At 46.2% G+C, this 19,185-nt stretch overlaps 1 protein-coding gene and 1 pseudogene across 1 annotated transcript in view; one reads left to right on the top strand and one right to left on the bottom strand.

The window, feature by feature from the left end:
• Window positions 1-3,597, top strand: part of GLT1D1 (glycosyltransferase 1 domain containing 1) — a 187,684-nt gene extending 184,087 nt beyond the window's left edge. Inside the window, exons 13-14 of the transcript XR_009209161.1 lie at window positions 2,574-2,653; window positions 3,427-3,597. The gene's annotated coding sequence lies outside the window, so the exon portion shown is untranslated. The remainder of the gene's footprint in view (window positions 1-2,573; window positions 2,654-3,426) is intronic.
• LOC116479363 (NACHT, LRR and PYD domains-containing protein 9-like) overlaps window positions 1-19,185 on the bottom strand; it is a 66,868-nt pseudogene that overhangs the window by 15,547 nt on the left and 32,136 nt on the right.

Here is a 19,185-nt window from a genome sequence, read left to right as displayed (position 1 = left end):
CCCCACACACAGACTCACATCCCACCACACACAGACTCACACACCCGTGCAGACTCACACCCCCCACACACAGACTCACACACCCGCACACACAGACTCATACACCTGCACACACAGACTCATACACCTGCACACACAGACTCACGTACACATCCCATGTATTTGTCTCTCTCCATTAGCATGTAAGTTCCAAGAGAGAAGAGACTTTATATACATATATAAAGTCTCTTTTTTTTTTTTTTTGAGATGGAGTTTCGCCCTTGTTGCCCAGGCTGGAGTCCAATGGCACGATCTCAGCTCACTGCACCCTCTGCCTCTCGGGTTCAAGCGATTCTTATGTCTCAGCCTCCGGAGCAGCTGCGATTACAGGCACCCGCCACGATGGCCGGCTAATTTTTTGTATTTTTAGTAGATATGAGGTTTCACCATGTTGGCCAGACTGGTCTTGAACTCCTGGCCTCAGGTAATCTGCCCGCCTCAGCCTCCCAAAGTGCTGCAATTACAGTCGCGAGCCACCTTGCCCAGCCCAAGACTTTATATTTTTTCCATCACTTTCTTCATAGCAACCTGAATGGTGCCTGGCATGTGACAGTGCTCAGAACATATTTGTTAAACAAACCAATGTGCTTTATGTTCTTCCTGTGTGTTCTTCAAATTCTTTAAAGGCCCTTTCTTCTCCCTAAGACAGTCAGACTTTTGAAAGAGACTGCCTGCTGTAAGGGCAGCAGATGATCAATTCTTGTATAGAAGGCCAATGGTGCAAGAAAGCAGCAGAGGCACCTTAGCAGGCCAAGCTTTCTCTGCCCCCATTCTGTGTACAAGGCAGCATGGCTGGGGGAGGAGCTGGCCCAGAAGCATCCTGCACACAGGAGCCAGATGGACACCATGAGCACCCTCCGTGGCAGAGCCCGGGAGCCAGGGACAGCTGGGTCAGGGCCTGCTTTCCTTATCACCTCTCCAGTGAGGGCCGCTGACTGAGAGATGGTGGTGAGACACTTCAGCGTGAGCAGTGCCCCAGACAGGCTCAAATGACTTGCAAGATCACCCGATGTGAGGGCTCAAGAAACTCGGAGGAGTAGTGGTGTGAAAAGAAAGCTTCCCATTCTTGGCTAAAGAGGGATTAGGAGAAACCTGAATTCCAACAGGTGTATGAAATGGTGCTGAACCTCGCTAACCACCAGGGAAATGCAAATCAACACGGGAGGGAGATGCCACCTCACACCTGTTGGGTGGCTGATATGGTTTGGCTCCGTGTCCCCACCCAAATCTCACCTCCAGTTGTAATCCCCGTAATCCCCACGTCTCAAGGGAGGAGCCTGGTGGCAGGTGATTGGATCATGGGGGCCGTTTCCCCCATGCTGTTCTCATGGCAGTGAGGGAGTTCTCGCGAGATCTCATGGTTTCATAAACGGCAGTTTCCCGTGGGTTTCTCTCAGTCTCTCTTGCTGTCTTGTGAAGGAGATTCCTTACTTTTCCTTCGCCTTCTGCCACGAGTGTAAGTTTCCTGAGGCCTCCCCAGCCTTGTGGAACTGTGAGTCCATGAAACCTCCTTTGTTTATAAATTACCCAGTCTCAAGTAGTATCTTCATTGCAGTGGGAAAATGGGCTAATACAGTGGCTATTAGTGTTAAAACTGTATTACAACGATGAAAGGTGTGTTGGCAAGGATGGGGGAAAAGGGAACACTTACACATTGTTGGTGAGAATGTAAATTGGTAAATTTGTACAGCCTTGATGAAAAACGGTATGGAGGTTCCTCAAAAAATAAAAAAAAAAATAGAACTCCTATATGATCCAGCAATTCCACTTCTGGGTACGTATCCACAGGAAATGAGATCAGTGTATTGAAGAGACATCTGTAAACCCAAGTTCCCTGCAGCACTATTCACAGCAGCCATGCCATGGAATCCACTCCAGTGTCCACCAGTGGATGCATGGAGAAAGAAAATATGGCATCTGTATACACACACAGGAGTATTATTCAGCCTTAAAGAGAAGGTAGTAATGGTAATGATGCCATTTGGGATAACGTGGATGAACCTGGAGGGCATTATGCTGAGTGAAATAAGCCCAACACAGCAAGGCAAATACGGTGTGATCTCACCCATAGGTGGACTCTAAAGTAGTCAAACCCGTAGAAACAGAGCAGAAGGGTGGTGACCAAGAGTCAGGGGTGAGGGAAATGGGGAGATGTTGTTCAAAGGATGCAAACTTGTAGTCATAAGACAAATAAGTTCTGGAGACCTAATGTGCTGTGTGCTGATAGAGTTAATAGGCTGAGGCAGGAGAATGGCGTGAACCCGGGAGGTGGAGCTTGCAGTGAGCCGAGATTGCCCCACTGCACTCCAGCCTGGGCGACCGAGTGAGACTCCATCTCAAAAAAAAAAAAAAAAAAAAAAAAAAAATAGTATTTGCGAAGAGAATAACTCTCAAATGTTTTGACTACACAGAAGGTAACTATGTGAAGGGATGGGTATGTTAACTAGCTTGGTTGTGACAATCATCTCACAGTGTGTATGTATTTCAAAACCTCACGCTAGGCACATTTGAATATATAATTTTTTATTTGTCAGTTATGCCTCCATAGAGCTGGAAGAAAGAAAGAAAGAAAGAAAAAAACCCTGCTGTACTTCCTTCTCAGGAGACCAAATAGGTGAGTGCAGCCCCTTCGGGTAGAATTATGTGAGTTAAACATGGCCTTGCTGCCCTGAACTGGTGTGTGGACTCCTGGGGCTGAGACTGAGCCCATCTGACAATCTTTGTATACAGTGGCTGCCCATGAGTCTCTAACTCCATGCCTTGCACCAAGTCGGTGCCCAGTGAATGCTTGATAAACTGCAAGCACCCACAGTGTTTGCTAAATATATGAAGAGACATACGGTGTGTAGCCGGGTCCAAGTTAGAGGAGTATCTCAATTAGGGCACCTCGGGGGATTCTCCAATGGCTCAACTAAAGACACCTGGAATTTAGTTGGGGCAGCCCTGGGTCAGGGCCATGGTGTTAGGCAAAGTTGACTACTGTAAATAGCACCTCAACACAGCTTATGTCCTGCTCATATAATAGTGCCACTGCATTGGGGAGTTCCTTCCACATGGTGATTCAGGGACCCAGGAACTTCCCATCTTGGGACTCTGACCTCCTGTGTGGCTTCTTCATTCAGCTGGCAGATGGGGCAAGGGAGGGATCGGGTCGAGAAGGTGCTTATAAGCCAGGTCTTCATTCAACCATGAATTCACTCCCACTCACATTCCACTGGTGAAACGTTAGCCATTTGGCTTTGCTTAACCGCAGGGGAGATTGAGAAATCCTGTTAAGCTGCGTTCCCAAGAGGAAAGGAAGTTGTTTTGGTGGATACCTCGCAGCTTCAGCCACAGCAGTGGAACGAAGCAGGTGCCTCTCCTTACTCCCTATCCACTCCCCGTTAGGTAGCATGCAGGTCGGCTAAGCGTGCTGGCTTCAACAGCAGGGATGTGAGGTGAGGGAGGACACCCATGCAGGAGGAATGGAGACGTGTCTAAGATGGGGGCAGACGGCAGCTTCAAGGGCTCCCTGATGAATGAGCAAACGCTGCCTCCAGCATCTTCACTGCGTCACCTGTAAGTGCATTCCTTGCTGTGCAAACTGTTGCTAAGTATTTTTAGTAAGGCCAAAAGTTCCCCTAAGCACCGTAATTATCTTGGTTGGAGATGTCAGGAGAGTTTACCATTAAAGAAGGAGGCGGCTGCTGCAAGTGTGATCATAAGGTACACTCAGTGCTGCTTTTATGGCTGTGGAACAGAACATTCCCACAGCCGCCTTTACATATGGACAGGGGACTCAAGTGTCCTTTGGGGAGCTGTAGAAGGGTAATTTCTCTTCAGTAGACCAGGGTAAGTTATTCTGACCCACACGGCTCACACCTCAGGAGGCAGGAAAATCAATCAGCACTCTGAAAATCTTCGCTCATTAGGCCAGGCTCTGATGAGACCCCATGGGTCGTGCTGGTCTGAAGGCAGCAAGCAGGCCGGCTTCCACAGAAATAGAATCAGCCTCATGTAATAGCTTTCTTGGAATTGGGGGCAGTGTGAGGGGAATAGACCCTGGGAGCTTGGATCTTCTCAGGAAAGGAAAAGTCATTTTTAAAAAAGTGGGGTCATGGCCAGGCATGGTGGCTGACGCCTGTAATCCCAGAACTTTGGGAGGCTGAAGCGGGAGTTTGAGGCCAGCCTGGGCAACATAGTAATACCCCATCTCTACAGAAAAAATTATAAAAATTAGCAGGGTGTGGTGGTGGGCACCTGTGGTCCTAGCTACCCTAGAGTTTGAGGTGGGAAGATCGCTTGAGCCTGGGAGATTGAGGCTGCAGTGAGCTGTGACCACACCAATGTACTCCAAGCCTGGGTGACAGAGCAAGACCCTGTCTCAAAAAATAATAATAAAATACCAAGTGGGCTCAGAGAGAGGTTATCAAGTGTGATGCTCAACAAAGTATATTTGGGATGGAGATTCCCCCAGTTCCAGGTCAGGCATCACCCATGACCGGTTTTGTGATCTTGGGCAGAATTCTTAACCTCTCTGTGCCTTAGTTACCTGTATGGAGAATGGAGGTGATAAGTCCCATATCAGTCAATTTAGTTTTATTTGTGCTGCAGAAACATAGGACCCCCCCCCCCCCCCCACCATGTCAGTGACTCATCAGAGATTTATTTCAGGGCCACATTTTGTGTCTATTGTGATATAATGAACATCTTGTTCATTCTGTGAACTGTGTTAACAGAACAGCTCTTGCCCGGGGTGTTGCTGGTCTTACGGGAGAAGAAAAAGAAGGGAACTAAGGGATCTTTTCATGGCACTTAAAACTCCTGGGAGCAGCAAAAAAAGTCACTTCTGTTCCCATTCCAGTGGACTGAGCAAGTCATGTGGCTGTGTCGATGTGGGCGGGGCAGTCATGTACTGATTCTCCCATAGGGACTGTTGTTAAGGAAGGAACGGGAGTGAATATTTTAAACAACTGCACAGTCTATCCCAGGTCCACAGTCATTCATTGAAAACCTTGGTGCTCAATTGAGCTTTAAGATTTAGAAATTTAGGCGAGGCATGGTGGCTCACACCTGTAATCCCAGCACTTTGCGAGGCCGAGGTGGGCAGATCACGAGGTCAGGAGTTTGAGACCAGCCTGGCCAATATGGTGAAACCCCATCTCTATTAAAAATACAAAAATTAGCCGGGCGTGGTAGCAGGTGCCTGTAATCCCAGCTACTCAGGAGGCTGAGGCAGGAGAATCACTTGAAACCGGAAGGTGGAGGTTGCAGTGAGCTGAGATTGCGCCACTACACTCTAGTGTGGGTGACAGAGTGAAACTCTCTCCCAAAAAAAAAAAAAATTTAGAAATTTTAAGTTTTATGCATACACACACAGACGCACACACACACACAATCTCTATCTATCTTTCTACACATAGATGGATACATAGTATGTTAACTTATAGTATCATACTCAGGATTACCTCCAATCTGAGGTAGAACCCCATAATATAAAAACAATATTTCTGTAGTAAAGCGTGTAAGACAGCAACAGTAAGTGTGCTACCAAAGCACTTTATATAGTTTTGTATTATTCCAGCAAGTTTTCCCACCAAATATTTTGATGCAAACCTATGAAAAAAATTTTGAATTTGAGAGTGATTTTTTTTTTTCCAAAAAAATTTCAGAATTGTGGATAAGACATTGCAGATCTGTCAGGATGATAAAAATACTGTATAAAAGCCCTTACTGCAACTCTGGCATATAGCAGGAACTCAGTAAATATCGATATTAATTTTTTTTTTTTTTTTTGAGACGGAGTCTTGCTCTGTCGCCCAGGCTGGAGTGCAGTGGCGCAATCTCGGCTCACTGCAAGCTCCGCCTCCTGGGTTCACGCCATTCTCCTGCCTCAGCCTCTCCGAGTAGCTGGGACTACAGGCGCCCGCCACCACGCCCGGCTAATTTTTTTGTATTTTTAGTAGAGACGGGGTTTCACCATGGTCTCGATCTCCTGACCTCGTGATCCGCCCGCCTCGGCCTCCCAAAGTGCTGGGATTACAAGCGTGAGCCACCGCGCCCGGCTCGATATTAATTTTTAAGAGGTAGAAGGGTTTGGAACATCCCCTTAGCAAAATCAATGACAGGTGAAAAGATGATTGAAGTAAGACAATGATGGTCTACGGAATACCATATCCAAAACCCAGGATGTCCTCAGCTTGACCCGCTCCCTGCCCTTAGAGGCAGTATGACGTCTCTATTTTTCTTTTCTTCTGAACAAGGATAGATGAAATCATCGAATTTAATTGTCTCTGCTTTACTCTGGGGTTCTTCTAAATTATTAGTTGTTCAGCAAAGCCCTTTCATCATTACTGGGAAATTGTGTCCTCCTTTGGATCTGGGGACCTCCACTGAGGCATTCCCTTTCTGCTGCCTTTCTCAGCCCCCAAGGTGACCTTCCCATCCTCCGTGCCATCTTTCTAAGCCTTGCTGAGCAATGACAGCCAACTGTATCAAGCTATTTCAAAAAGACTGGCCTAAAGCCGCTCTTCCCTGGAAGGACATTTGCATTCACATAGGACCGGAAGCACTTGAACTTAAAGGAATTTCTAAAGCAGAAATGGCTGGCCTCCAGCTACCTAGATGGAGGGAAGGATCATTTGAGTCTGAGGACTCCCTAAGGTCAGAAAGCTACCTTGGGAGAACAGTTGATCATTAATCAGATCTCTCAGCTTTGCACGAAGATACATTTGCAGCCCACCACCAATGCCACCCCCTCAGCCCTGGTCAGTGGCCCGGCTTGCAGCTGCTTTGCCAGGGAACCCGAGAGAGAGGCGATTTTTCACAGCCCTTTTGTCCTACTAACAACCAGAAAATCCACTCGAAGGTAATTTTTGTTTTTGAAAGATGTGACATTTTTTCAGCGAGTTAATGACACACTGGGGAATTGCAGTGTGTAGGTCCGTGGTGCTCGGTTCTAAGAAAGACACATGGCTCATATTTGAGTTTCAGACTTTGGGGAAATTAGTAGGATTTTTCACTGCACATGCTCAGTCCTCCGTTTGCCTCTGTGAGTTTCAGCTTGTAACGCCTGCGTGTCGGTCAGCCCTCTCCGCAGGCGGCTCCCGGGTGGACAGCTGGGTGTTTGGCTTTCTTCTGGGAATTTTTGTTAATGTAACATGCTTTCTCTGGATGCACCTTGTAGACACAGTGCTCATATTCTTCCTCTGCAGACTCTTCTCAGCTGGTCTCTTCTTGCTGCCCCTCGACAGTCCATGCCCCCAGCACTCAGAGTGACCTGCAAAGGTTGCAGACAAGGTCCTGCCAACCAAGAGCTTCTTGCTGCACTTACAGTAACATTCCAGCTTCTTTTTTTTTTTTTTCTTTTGAGATGGAGTCTCGCCCCGGCTGAAGTGCGGTGGCACAGTCGGCTCACTGCAACCTCCGTCTCCTGGGTTCAAGCGATTCTCGTGCCTCAGCCTCCTGCGTTGCTGGGATTACAGTTGCCTGCCACCATGCCCGGCTAATTTTTAAAATTTTTAATACACACAGGGCTTCGCCATATTGGCCAGGCTGGTCTCAAACTCCTGATCTCAAGTGATCCATCCGCCCTGGGCTCCTAAAGTCCTGGGATTACAGGAGTGAGCCACCGCGCCCAGCTGTGTTCCAGCTCCTATCGCAGCCACCAGGCCCTCTGCACGTGGCCCTGCCCATGGCTTCTGTCTCATCTTCCAGCATGGCCCTCCCTGCCCTCTCCTCCAGCCTCACCGGCCTCCCCAGACACGCTGCCCCTGGACCTAGCACTCCTGCCTTCCTGCAACAACCTGCATCCCTCTACTCACAAGGCTGGCTCAAATGTGCATCCTCCATGCAGACCTTCGTCAACTGCCTGTCCCCAACAGCCACCAGCTCCAGGACTTTTTCGTAGAGCCACTCATCAGTTTCGAGATGACCTTGTTTATTCGTACCCTTTTTCATTGTTTGCTCTCACTCTGCGCCTTACAATGGTGATTTCCCCAGAAGCCTCAGCCTCACATGCTTCTAGTTTCAATCTCTAAAGAAAGGTTCTCTCTTCCTAGAATTCCCATGAAATGTCTAAGGATTGAGCCTTGTCGGTTGACAGAGTTGCGTGCCTATCCCTGAACCAATCACTGTGGCTGTTTAGATTCTATCTTCTACTTGGACAGGTAGGAGCCACACCTCCCCTCCTGGGGGTGGTTTAGGGACCCCATGCAAGAAGGGGGGTTTCCCAAAGGAAGTCCAGGGTGCTGCTACCAGGAGAAGGGGTAATACTGGGTTCGCTGCTGGATCCTGTACCATGAGTGCTGCTGGGCCCATCGTAGGTGCTCAGAGATTTGAAAGAATGAATAAATGAATAAGCACCTCACAGGGTTGCTAGAGAATTAAATGAGATGGCGCATGCAACGTTCTCAGCAAGGCCTTGATGTGAAGCTGGCGTCTCATGGGCATGGACTATCATTATTAAGAGGGTTTACTGGGAGGTAGTGCCTGCAACTGGTAGCCTCCGGGTTAAATCTGAGCCACAGACCAATTTGGTTTGTATTTCAGAATTTTTTTTTTTTAAATTGAACCAACATGAAAACACTGGAGGGTTTTATGTTAAATCCTGATTTCTAGATAGTTTTCCATAGGCCTGCTGTCCTTCAAATTCAGAAAATTTGTCAACACCAGCCTCACCTTTCATTTGACTGCCACTGGCCGGTGCCGAGTGGCACCTGCTCTTATCTGATGGGAGTGTGTCTCCAGCTCACGGCAGCCCCCATCACTGTCATGACTTTTTTTTTCTTTTTGTAGAGGCAGGGTCTTGGCTATGTGACCCAGGCTGATCTCAAACTCCTGGGCTCCAGCAGTCTTCTTGCCTTGGCCTCCCAAAGGGCTGGGATTAAAAGTTGAGCCACCACTCCCAGCCTCGTCACTACTTTTTATCTGGCCCTGGTAGCATCTGAGTTTGTACGATGGATGGAGATGTGGCGATCAGAGTAGGACCCTCAATTCTTTTTTTTTTTTTTTTTTTTGACAGGCCCTTGCTCTGTCTCCCAGGCTGGAGTGCAGTGGTGCAATCATGGCTCACTGCAGCCTCAACCTCTCAGGCTCAAGTGATCCTCCCATCTCAGCCTCCTGAATAGCTGGGACTGCAGGAATGCATCACCACACCTGGCTACTTTTGTTTATGTTTTGTAGAGAGGGGGTCTTGCTCTGTTGCCAAGGCTGGTTTGTAACTCCTGGGCTCCTTTGTCAGCCTCCCAAAGTGCTGGGATTACAGGCGTGAACCACTGCGCCCAGCCCCTTGATTCTTAAACGTTTCAGTTTCTGAAGCAGAGGCTGGCTTGGGGCATGGGGCCTGCAGTAAACTTAAACTCCTTTTCCTTGTTCTCCTGCAGCCACAGATGTATTTTTGGACCCCACACAGCTCTCTATTCTGAGCTGTAGAGCAGTGTCCTTTGGGTTTCTTTCTGCTTGAAGCGGCCCCAGTGGGTCAGTGGATGTGGTGACGGTGGGTAATGTTGGCCGGCTGCCTCCCCTCCAGGAAGCTGCCAGCCACCAGCTCTCTGTACCCAGCTTGCAAGCGAGATGAGTCCACTCTTCTCGTAAATCCTAGTCGCCTTCCAGCTCTCAGATGCCTGGAAGTCTCCCTGCCCGTAAGGAGGCAGCATCCTACCCTGAGCGCTCCACGGTTAGCCTGGAGAAGGGTGGGGACAAATATGAGCCTAACTGCCTGACAGGAGGATGAACAAGAAGCTCTTGGGCACTGCTGTTCCCCATCAGCTATGACCAGGACTCGTCACCCCTCAAAGCAGCCAACAACAAAGAACTCCTCATCCCTAACTTCCAGCCCCTAGATCTCCCCCTAATTCCCCACCGTGCCCCACACACGTGGGCCAAGCCAGCCTCTAACAGCCAGATGATAGTTGTAGCCTTTCCGTGCACACGCAATTTATAGTTCCTGCAGTAACTCAGTGGAGGGCCCCTCTGAGCAGGAGTGGTCTGCAGAGCAATTAGGATGAAAAAGCGTCTGGGCTGCCGATGGCTATGAAGCTTTCTACCCTGTCACACAGGAGAATTTATGTTGCTGCAGGATGCAGCAACTGAATGGCTGGTGCAGGGCTCACCCTGTAACTCTTGGCTTGTTGCAAAGGCAGATAAATTTCTCCCTGTTCTGTGAAAAGCAGACAGGAATGAACAGCTCTAAACAGGCCTATTTTGGCCATGAGTCTTTTATGAAGGGCTAGTTATTATAATTAGTAGTGTAATAGTCAGAAACCCTTAATGGAGGTGTATTCTTTGCAGATATAGCCGGATGAAGAACTGTCTTGTTTGTTTTGTTTTGCTTTTCCCTGGAGTTCCATTCTGTCGCCTAGACTGGAGTGCCGTGGCGCGATCTCAGCTCACTGAAATCTCCGCCTCCCAGGTTCAAACAATTCTCCTGCCTCAGCCTCCCGAGTATCTGGGACTATAGGCGCACACCACCACACCCAGCTAATTTTTTGCATTTTTAGTAGAGATGGAGTTTCATCATGCTGGCCAGGCTGGTCTCAAACTCCTGACCTCGTGATCTGCCTGCCTTGGCCTCCAAAAGTGCTGGGATTACAGGTGTGAGCCACCGTGCCCAGCCAGCACTGGTTTTCAGGAACTGTCTATGGAGCTGCATTGAGTGCTGCTGGGAGAGGCAGTGTTCCCAGATTTTACTCTGAAATCAAGAGTGAAGGAAAGCATTTGCACAGTCACAAAAACAGAATTATGATTCGTCCTCCTTGATTTGCTACTCTGTCCCTGGACACTCCCCCTTCACACACAGACTTAATGGCAACAGACATGCACATGCATGCACACACGTACACATCCACCCTCTCGGCACCCGTCAGCACCAAGAAAACAACTCGTCAGTGAAATGTCTTTTGTGGCTACTAGGATGCAAGGTGCTAGATTGTTGCCTTAGTTTCAGATTTTTGTTTGCTCGGTTTTCTTTGGAGTTTCAATATGACTCAGGCCTGACAGCAGGACTTCTTAAGTTTCTTCTGTTCCTCACCCCATATTGCTCCCTTGACTACTCCTGGGCTTGTCCCTGTCTGTAGTGGGTGGAATGTCATTTCCCCGAAAGTCATGTCCACCCAGAACCTCAGAATGGGAACTTATTTGAAAATAGGGTCTTTGCAGATTTACTAGTTAAGGCTCTAGAGATGATATCATCTTGGATTTAGTGTGGTCCCTATATCCAATGACTCAGTGTCCTTATAAGAAGAGGAGAAGGCCGGGCATGGTGGCTCATGCCTGTAATCCCGGCACTTTGGGATGCCGAGATGGGCGGATCACTTGAGGTCAGAAGTTCGAGACCAGACTGGCCAACATGGTGAAACCCCCAGCTCTACTAAAAATACAAAAATTAGCTGGGCATGGTGGTGCACGCCTGTAATCCCAGCTACTTAGGAGGCTGAGGCAGGAGAATCACTTGAACCCAGGAGACAGAGGTTGCAGTGAGCTGAGATGGTGCCACTGCACTCAGCCTGGGTGACAGAGAAGGACTCTGTCAAAAAAAAAAAAAAAAAAAAATCCGAAGGCCAAGGCCAGCAGGCCTAAGGATAAAAGAAGACACAGAGGGTTACCCAGGGAGAAGAAGGCCATGGGATGGCAGAGGTGGGGATTGGTGTGACATGGCCACAAGCCAAAAATTCGGGGAGCCACCAGAAGCTGCAGGAGGGACAGGCTCCCTCCCAGGCCCTTCAGAGGGAGCACGGGGCTCTGCTGACATCTGGGATTTGGAATTCTAGGCTCCACAACTATGAAGGAACACATGTCTGTTGTCTGTGTCATTTTGTTATGGCAACCCTAGGAAGCAAATACGCTGTCTGAGGAATAGGAGCCCCGCTGGTGATTGGCCTATCATCCTGGCCGTGCCACTGCCCTCCTTCACGCGACTATGTGCCTCTAGGTGGTGCTGATCATGGTGTGAAGCCGAAAGGATTTGGCGTTTGTTGAATGAGTAAGCAAGATGGTGAATGATGAGAGGGGGGTGGCTGGGGGCCTGCTGCACGGGCCATTGTGCGAATGGGGCCACTGATACTCTGCCTCCATGCCCATCTTTTGGGCTGAGAACAAACAGAATGAACCTTGCCGGCAGACCCCTTTTTCTTTTTCTTTTTTAAAAAATTTTATTATTATTATTATACTTTAAGTTTTAGGGTACATGTGCCAAATGTGCAGGTTTGTTACATATGTATACATGTGCCATGTTGGTGTGCTGCACCCATTAACTCATCATTTAGTATTAGGTATATCTCCTAATGCTTTCCCTATCCCCTACCCCCACTCCACAACAGTCCCTGGAGTGTGATGTTCCCCTTCCTGTGTCCACGTGTTCTCATTGTTCAATTCCCACCTATGAGTGAGAACATGCAGTGTTTGGTTTTTTGTCCTTGCAATCGTTTGCGGAGAATGATGGTTTCCAGCTTCATCCATGTCCCTACAAAGGACATGGACTCATCCTTTTTTATGGCTGCATAGTATTCCATGGTGTATATGTGCCACATTTTCTTAATCCATTCTATGGTTGGTGGACATTTGGGTTGGTTCCAAGTCTCTGCTATTGTGAATAGTGCCGCTATAAACATACGTGTGCATGTGTCTTTATAGCAGCATGATTTATAATCCTTTGGGTATGTACCCAGTAATGGGATGGCTGGGTCAAATGGTATTTCTAGTTCTAGATCCCTGAGGAAGTGCCACACTGACTTCCATGATGGTTGAACTAGTTTACAGTCCCACCAACAGTGTAAAAGTGTTCCTATTTCTCCACATCCTCTCCAGCACCTGTTGTTTCCTGACTTTTTAATGATGGCCATTCTAACTGGTGTGAGATGGTATCTCATTGGGATTTTGATTTGCATTTCTCTGATGGCCAGTGATGATGAGCATTTTTGCATGTGTTTTTTGGCTGCATAAATGTCTTCTTTTGAGAAGTGTCTGTTCATATCCTTTGCCCAGTTTTTGATGGAGTTGTTTGTTTTCTTCTTCTAAATTTGTTTGAGTTCATTGTAGATTCTGGATATTAGCCCTTTGTCAGATAAGTAGGTTGCAAAAACTTTCTCCCATTCTGTAGGTTGCCTGTTCGCTCTGATGGTAGTTTCTTTTGCTGTGCAGAAGCTCTTTAGTTTAATTAGATCCCATTTGTCAATTTTGGCTTTTGTTGCCATTGCTTTTGGTGTTTTAGACATGAGTCCTTGCCCATGCCTATGTCCTGAATGGTATTGCCTAGGTTTTCTTTTACGGTTTTTATGGTTTTGGGTCTAACATGTAAGTCTTTAATCCATCTTGAATTAATTTTTGTATAAGATGTAAGGAAGGGATCCAGTTTCAGCTTTCTACATATGGCTAGCCAGTTTTCCCAGCACCATTTATTAAATAGGGAATCCTTTCCCCATTTCTTGTTTTTGTCAGGTTTGTCAAAGATCAGATAGTTGTAGATATGTGGCATTATTTCTGAGGGCTCTGTTCTGTTCCATTGGTGTATATCTCTGTTGTGGTACCAGTACCATGCTGTTTTGGTTACTGTAGCCTTGTAGTATAGTTTGAAGTCAGGTAGTGTGATGCCTCCAGCTTTGTTCTTTTGGCTTAGGATTGACTTGGCGATGCGGGCTCTTTTTTGGTTGCATATGAACTTTAAAGTAGTTTTTTCCAATTCTGTGAAGAAAGTCATTGGTAGCTTGATGGGGATGGCATTGAATGTATAAATGACCTTGGGCAGTATGGCCATTTTAACGATATTGATTCTTCCTACCCATGAGCATGGAATGTTCTTCCATTTGTTTGTATCCTCTTTTATTTCATTGAGCAGTGTTTTGTAGTTCTCCTTGAAGAGGTCCTTCACATCCCTTGTAAGTTGGATTCCTAGGTATTTTATTCTCTTTGAAGCAATTGTGAATGGGAATTCACTCATGATTTGGCTCTCTGTTTGTCTGTTATTAGTGTATAAGAATGCTTGTGATTTTTGTACATTGATTTTGTATCCTGAGACTGCTGAAGTTGCTTATCAGCTTAAGGAGATTTTGGGCTGAGACAATGGGGTTTTCTAGATATACAATCATGTCATCTGCAAACAGGGACAATTTGACTTCCTCTTTTCATAACTGAATACCCTTTATTTCCTTCTCCTGCCTGATTGCCCTGGCCAGAACTTCCAACACTATGTTGAATAGGAGTGGTAAGAGAGGGCATCCCTGTCTTGTGCCTGTTTTCGAAGGGAATGCTTCCAGTTTTTGTCCATTCAGTATGATATTGGCTGTGGGTTTGTCATAGATAGCCCTTATGATTTTGAGATACATCCCATCAATACCTAATTTATTGAGAGTTTTTCGCATGAAGCGTTGTTGAATTTTGTCAAAGGCCTTTTCTGCATCTGTTGAGATAATCATGTGGTTTTTGTCTTTGGTTCTGTTTATATGCTGGATTACGTTTATTGATTTTCATATGTTGAACCAGCCTTGCAACCCAGGGATGAAGCCCACTTGATCATGGTGGATAAGCTTTTTGATGTGCTGCTGTATTTGGTTTGCCAGTATTTTATGGAGGATTTTTGCATCAATGTTCATGGAGGATATTGGTCTAAAATTCTCTTTTTTGGTTGTGTGTCTGCCAGGCTTTGGTATCAGGATGATGCTGGCCTTATAAAATCAGTTAGGGAGGATTCTCTCTTTTTCTATTGATTGGAATAGTTTCAGAAGAAATGGTACCAGCTCCTCCTTGTACATCTGGTAGAATTCGGCTGTGAATCCATCTGGTCCTGGACTTATTTTTGGTCGGTAAGCTATTAATTATTGCCTCAATTTCAGAGCCTGTTATTGGTCTATTCAGAGATTCAACTTCTTCCTGGTTTAGTCTTGGGAGGATGTATGTGTCGAGGAATTTATCCATCTCTTCTAGATTTTCTAGTTTATTTGCATAGAGGTGTTTATAGTATTCTTTGATGGTAGTTTGTATTTCTGTGGGATTGGTGGTGATATCCCCTTTATCATTTTTTATTGCATCTATTTGATTCTTCTCTCTTCTTTATTAGTCTTTCTGGTGGTCTATCAATTTTGTTGATCTTTTCAAAAAACCACCTCCTGGATTCATTAATTTTTTGAAGTGTTTTTTGTGTCTCTATTTCCTTCAGTTCTGCTCTGATATTAGTTATTTCTAGCCTTCTGCTAGCTTTTGAATGTGTTTGCTCTTGCTTTTCTAGTTCTTTTAGTTGTGATGTTAGGGTGTCAATTTCAGATCTTTCCTGCTTTCTCTTGTGGGCATTTAGTGCTATAAATTTCCATCTACACACTGCTTTGAATGTACCCCAGAGATTCTGGTATGTTGTGTCTGTTCTTGTTGGTTTCACAGAACATCTTTATTTCTGCCTTCATTTCGTTATGTACCCAGTAGTGATTCAGGAGCAGGTTGTTCAGTTTCCATGTAGTTGAGCGGTTTTGAGTGAGTTTCTTAATCCTGAGTTCTAGTTTGATGGCACTGTGGTCTGAGAGACCTTTATAATTTCTATTCTTTTACATCTGCTGAGGAGTGCTTTAACTTCCAAGTATGTGATCACTTTTGGAATAGGTGTGGTGTGGTGCTGAAAAGAATGTATATTCTGTTGATTTGGGGTTGAGAGTTCTGTAGCTGTCTATGAGGTCCGCTTGGTGCAGAGCTGAGTTCAATTCCTGGGTATCCTTGTTAACTCTGTCTTGTTGATCTGTCTAATGTTGACAGTGGGGTGTTAAAGTCTCCCATTATTATTGTCTGGGAGTCTAAGTCTCTTTGTAGGTCACTCAGGACTTGCTTTATGAATCTGGGTGCTCTTGTATTGGGTGCATATATATTTAGGATAGTTAGCTCTTCTTGTTGAATTGATCCCTTTACCATTATGTAATGGCCTACTTTGTCTCTCTTGATCTTTGTTGGTTTAAAGTCTGTTTCATCAGAGACCAGGATTGCAACCCCTGCCTTTTTTTGTTTTCCATTTGCTTGGTAGATCTTCCTCCATCCCTTTATTTTGAGCCTGTGTGTGTCTCTGCACATGAGATGGGTTTCCTGAATACAGCACACTGATGGGTCTTGACTCTTTATCCAATTTGCCATTCTGTGTCTTTTAATTGGAGCATTTACGCTATTTACATTCAAAGTTAATATTGTTATGTGTGAATTTGATCCTGTCATTATGATGTCAGCTGGCTATTGTGCTCATTATTTGATGCAGTTTCTTCATAGCCTTGATGGTCTTTACAATTTGGCATGTTTTTGCAGTGGCTGGTACCAGTTGTTCCTTTCCATGTTTAGTGCTTCCTTCAGGAGCTCTTTTAGGGCAGGCCTGGTGGTGACAAAATCTCTCAGCATTTTCTTGTCTGTAAAGTATTTTATTTCTCCTTCACTTATGAAGTTTATTTTGGCTGAATATGAAATTCTGGGTTGAAAATTCTTTTCTTTAAGATTGTTGAATATTGGCCCCCACTCTCTTCTGGCTTGTAGAGTTTCTGCTGAGAGGTCAGCTGTTAGTCTGATGGGCTTCCCTTTGTGGGCAACCCGACCTTTCTCTCTGGCTGCCCTTAACATTTTTTCCTTCGTTTCAACTTTGGTGAATCTGACAATTATGTGTCTTCGAGTTGCTCTTCTCAAGGAGTATCTTTGTGGCGTTCGCTGTATTTCCTGAATCTGAATGTTGGCCTGTGTTGCTAGATTGGGGAAGTTCTCCTGGATAATATCCTGCAGAGTGTTTTCCAACTTGGTTCCATTCTCCCCGTCACTTTCAGGTACACCAGTTAGACATAAATTTGGTCTTTTCACATAGTCCCATGTTTCTTGGAGGATTTGTTCATTTCTTTTTATTCTTTTTTCTCTAAACTTCTCTTCATGCTTCATTTCATTCATTTCATCTTCCATCACTGATACCCTTTCTTCCAGTTGATCGCATCAGTTACTGAGGCTTCTGCGTTCGTCACGTAGTTCTCGTGCCTTGGTTTTCAGCTCCGTCAAGTCCTTTAAGGACTTCTCTGCATTGGTTATTCTAGTTATCCATTTATCTAATTTTTTTGAAATTTTTTAACTTCTTTGCCATTGGTTCGAACTTCCTCCTGTAGCTCGGAGAAGTTTGATCATCTGAAGCCTTCTTCTTTCACCTTGTCAAAGTCATTCTCCATCCAGCTTTGTTCCATTGCTGGTGAGGAGCTGCGTTCCTCTGGAGGAGGAGAGGTGCTCTGATTTTTAGAGTTTCCAGTTTTTCTGCTCTGTTTTTTTCCCCATCTTTGTGGTTTTATCTACCTTTGGTCTTTGATGATGGTGTTATACAGATGGGTTTTTGGTGTGGATGTCCTTCCTGTTTGTTAGTTTTCCTTCTAACAGGACCCTCAGCTGCAGGTCTGTTGGTGTTTGCTAGAGGTCCACTCCAGATGCTGTTTGCCTGGGTATCAGCAGCAGTGGCTGCAGAACAGTGGATATTGGTGAACCACAAATGCTGCTGCCTGATAGTTCCTCTGGAAATTTTGTCTCAGAGGAGTACCCAGCCGTGTGAGGTGTCAGTCCGCCCCTACTGGGGGGTGCCTCCCAGTTAGGCTACTCGGGGGTCAGGGACCCACTTGAGGAGGCAGTCTGCCCGTTCTCAGATCTCCAGCTGCGTGCTTGGAGGACCACTACTCTCTTCAAAGCTGTCAGAGAGGGACATTTAAGTCTGCAGAGGTTACTGCTGTCTTTTTGTTTGTCTGTGCCCTGCTCCCAGAGGTGGAGCCTACAGAGGCAGGCAGGCCTCCTTGAGCTGTGGTGGGCTCCACCCAGTTTGAGCTTCTCAGCTGCTTTGTTTACCTAATCAAGTCTTGGCAATGGCAGGTGCCTCTCTCCCAGCCTCGCTGCCACCTTGCAGTTTGATCTCAGATTACTGTGCTAGCAATGAGCGAGGCTCTGTGGGCATAGGACCCTCGGAGCCAGGTGTGGGCTATAATCTCCTGGTGTGCCGTTTCTTAAGCCCGTTGGGAAAGCACAGTATTAGGGTGGGAGTGACCCAATTTTCCGGATGCCATCTGTCACCCCTTTCTTTGACTAGGAAAGGGAATTCCCTGACCCCTTGTGCTTCCCAGGTGAGGTGATGTCTCACCCTGCTTCGGCTCGTGCACGGTGCACTGCACCCTCTGTCCTGCACCCACTGTCTGGCACACCCCAGTAAGATGAATCTGGTACCTCAGTTGGAAATGCAGAAATCACCCATCTTCTGTGTCACTCACGCTGGGAGCTGTAGACCGGAGCTGTTGCTATTCGGCCATCTGGGCTCCACCCGCTATTGTTTATAAGAATGAGCAATCAAAACAGTCATGTACCACAGTTTCTTAATCTACTTGTCCGTTGGCAAACACTTAGGGCGTTTCCATATCTTGGCTATTGTGAATAATGCTCATTTTTGTTGATAGGAGATCAGTTTATGGTATCTTCTCTCTCTCTCTCTCCTTCTCACTCTTTGCTATGGGATGATGCAGCAAGAAGGCCCTCCGCAGATTCTGGTCCCTCAGTCTTGGATGTTCTAGCATGATCACTAGGTGAGGTCTCACAATAGGCCATCTGCAAGCTGAGGAGCAAGGAAGCCAGTCTGAGTCCCAAATCTGAAGAACCTGGAGTCTACCTTCGAAGGCAGGAAGCATCCCACATGGGAGAAAGATGTAGACCTGAACATAAAACTAGTCTCGGCAGATCCCTTTTTCTATCACAAAGTGTCAGATTAGTAAGGCTCATTTTTGGGCACAGATGCCCAGGGAAGCCCCTTGAGGTCATTCTATGAATGAAGTAATGTTGCCTGCTGAAATCATGAGAAGCAACCCAGGAGTAAGTATATCTCCCATTGGCAAAAACTGCTCAGACTTCAAAGCACCCCATTCTATCACCATTGCAGAATCTCTGTGGGTATGTGACCGCCCCAGCCCCATTCAATTCTAAAATTTCCATGGCCACAAGCACTCCTTTTGGTTATTTAGTAAACACCAGATACTTCAGGCATGTTTAGGGGGCACTGGGGACAAAAGCACAATATATAGTTGATGCTTCATTATTCTCTATTAGTAGATAATGAAACGTCTATTATCTACTGCTGTTTACCTCTTTGGACATTTTTTAGCACATGATTACTTAGATGAGAACAAGTTTTGAAAGGGAGAGGATGAAGGGAGGAGT

This window comes from Hylobates moloch, unplaced genomic scaffold, assembly GCF_009828535.3.
Source record: "Hylobates moloch isolate HMO894 unplaced genomic scaffold, HMol_V3 SCAFFOLD_12, whole genome shotgun sequence".
Taxonomy (NCBI): domain Eukaryota; kingdom Metazoa; phylum Chordata; class Mammalia; order Primates; family Hylobatidae; genus Hylobates; species Hylobates moloch.
Note: the sequence above shows the minus strand (reverse complement) of the source record. Positions and strands in the feature narration are given on the sequence as shown.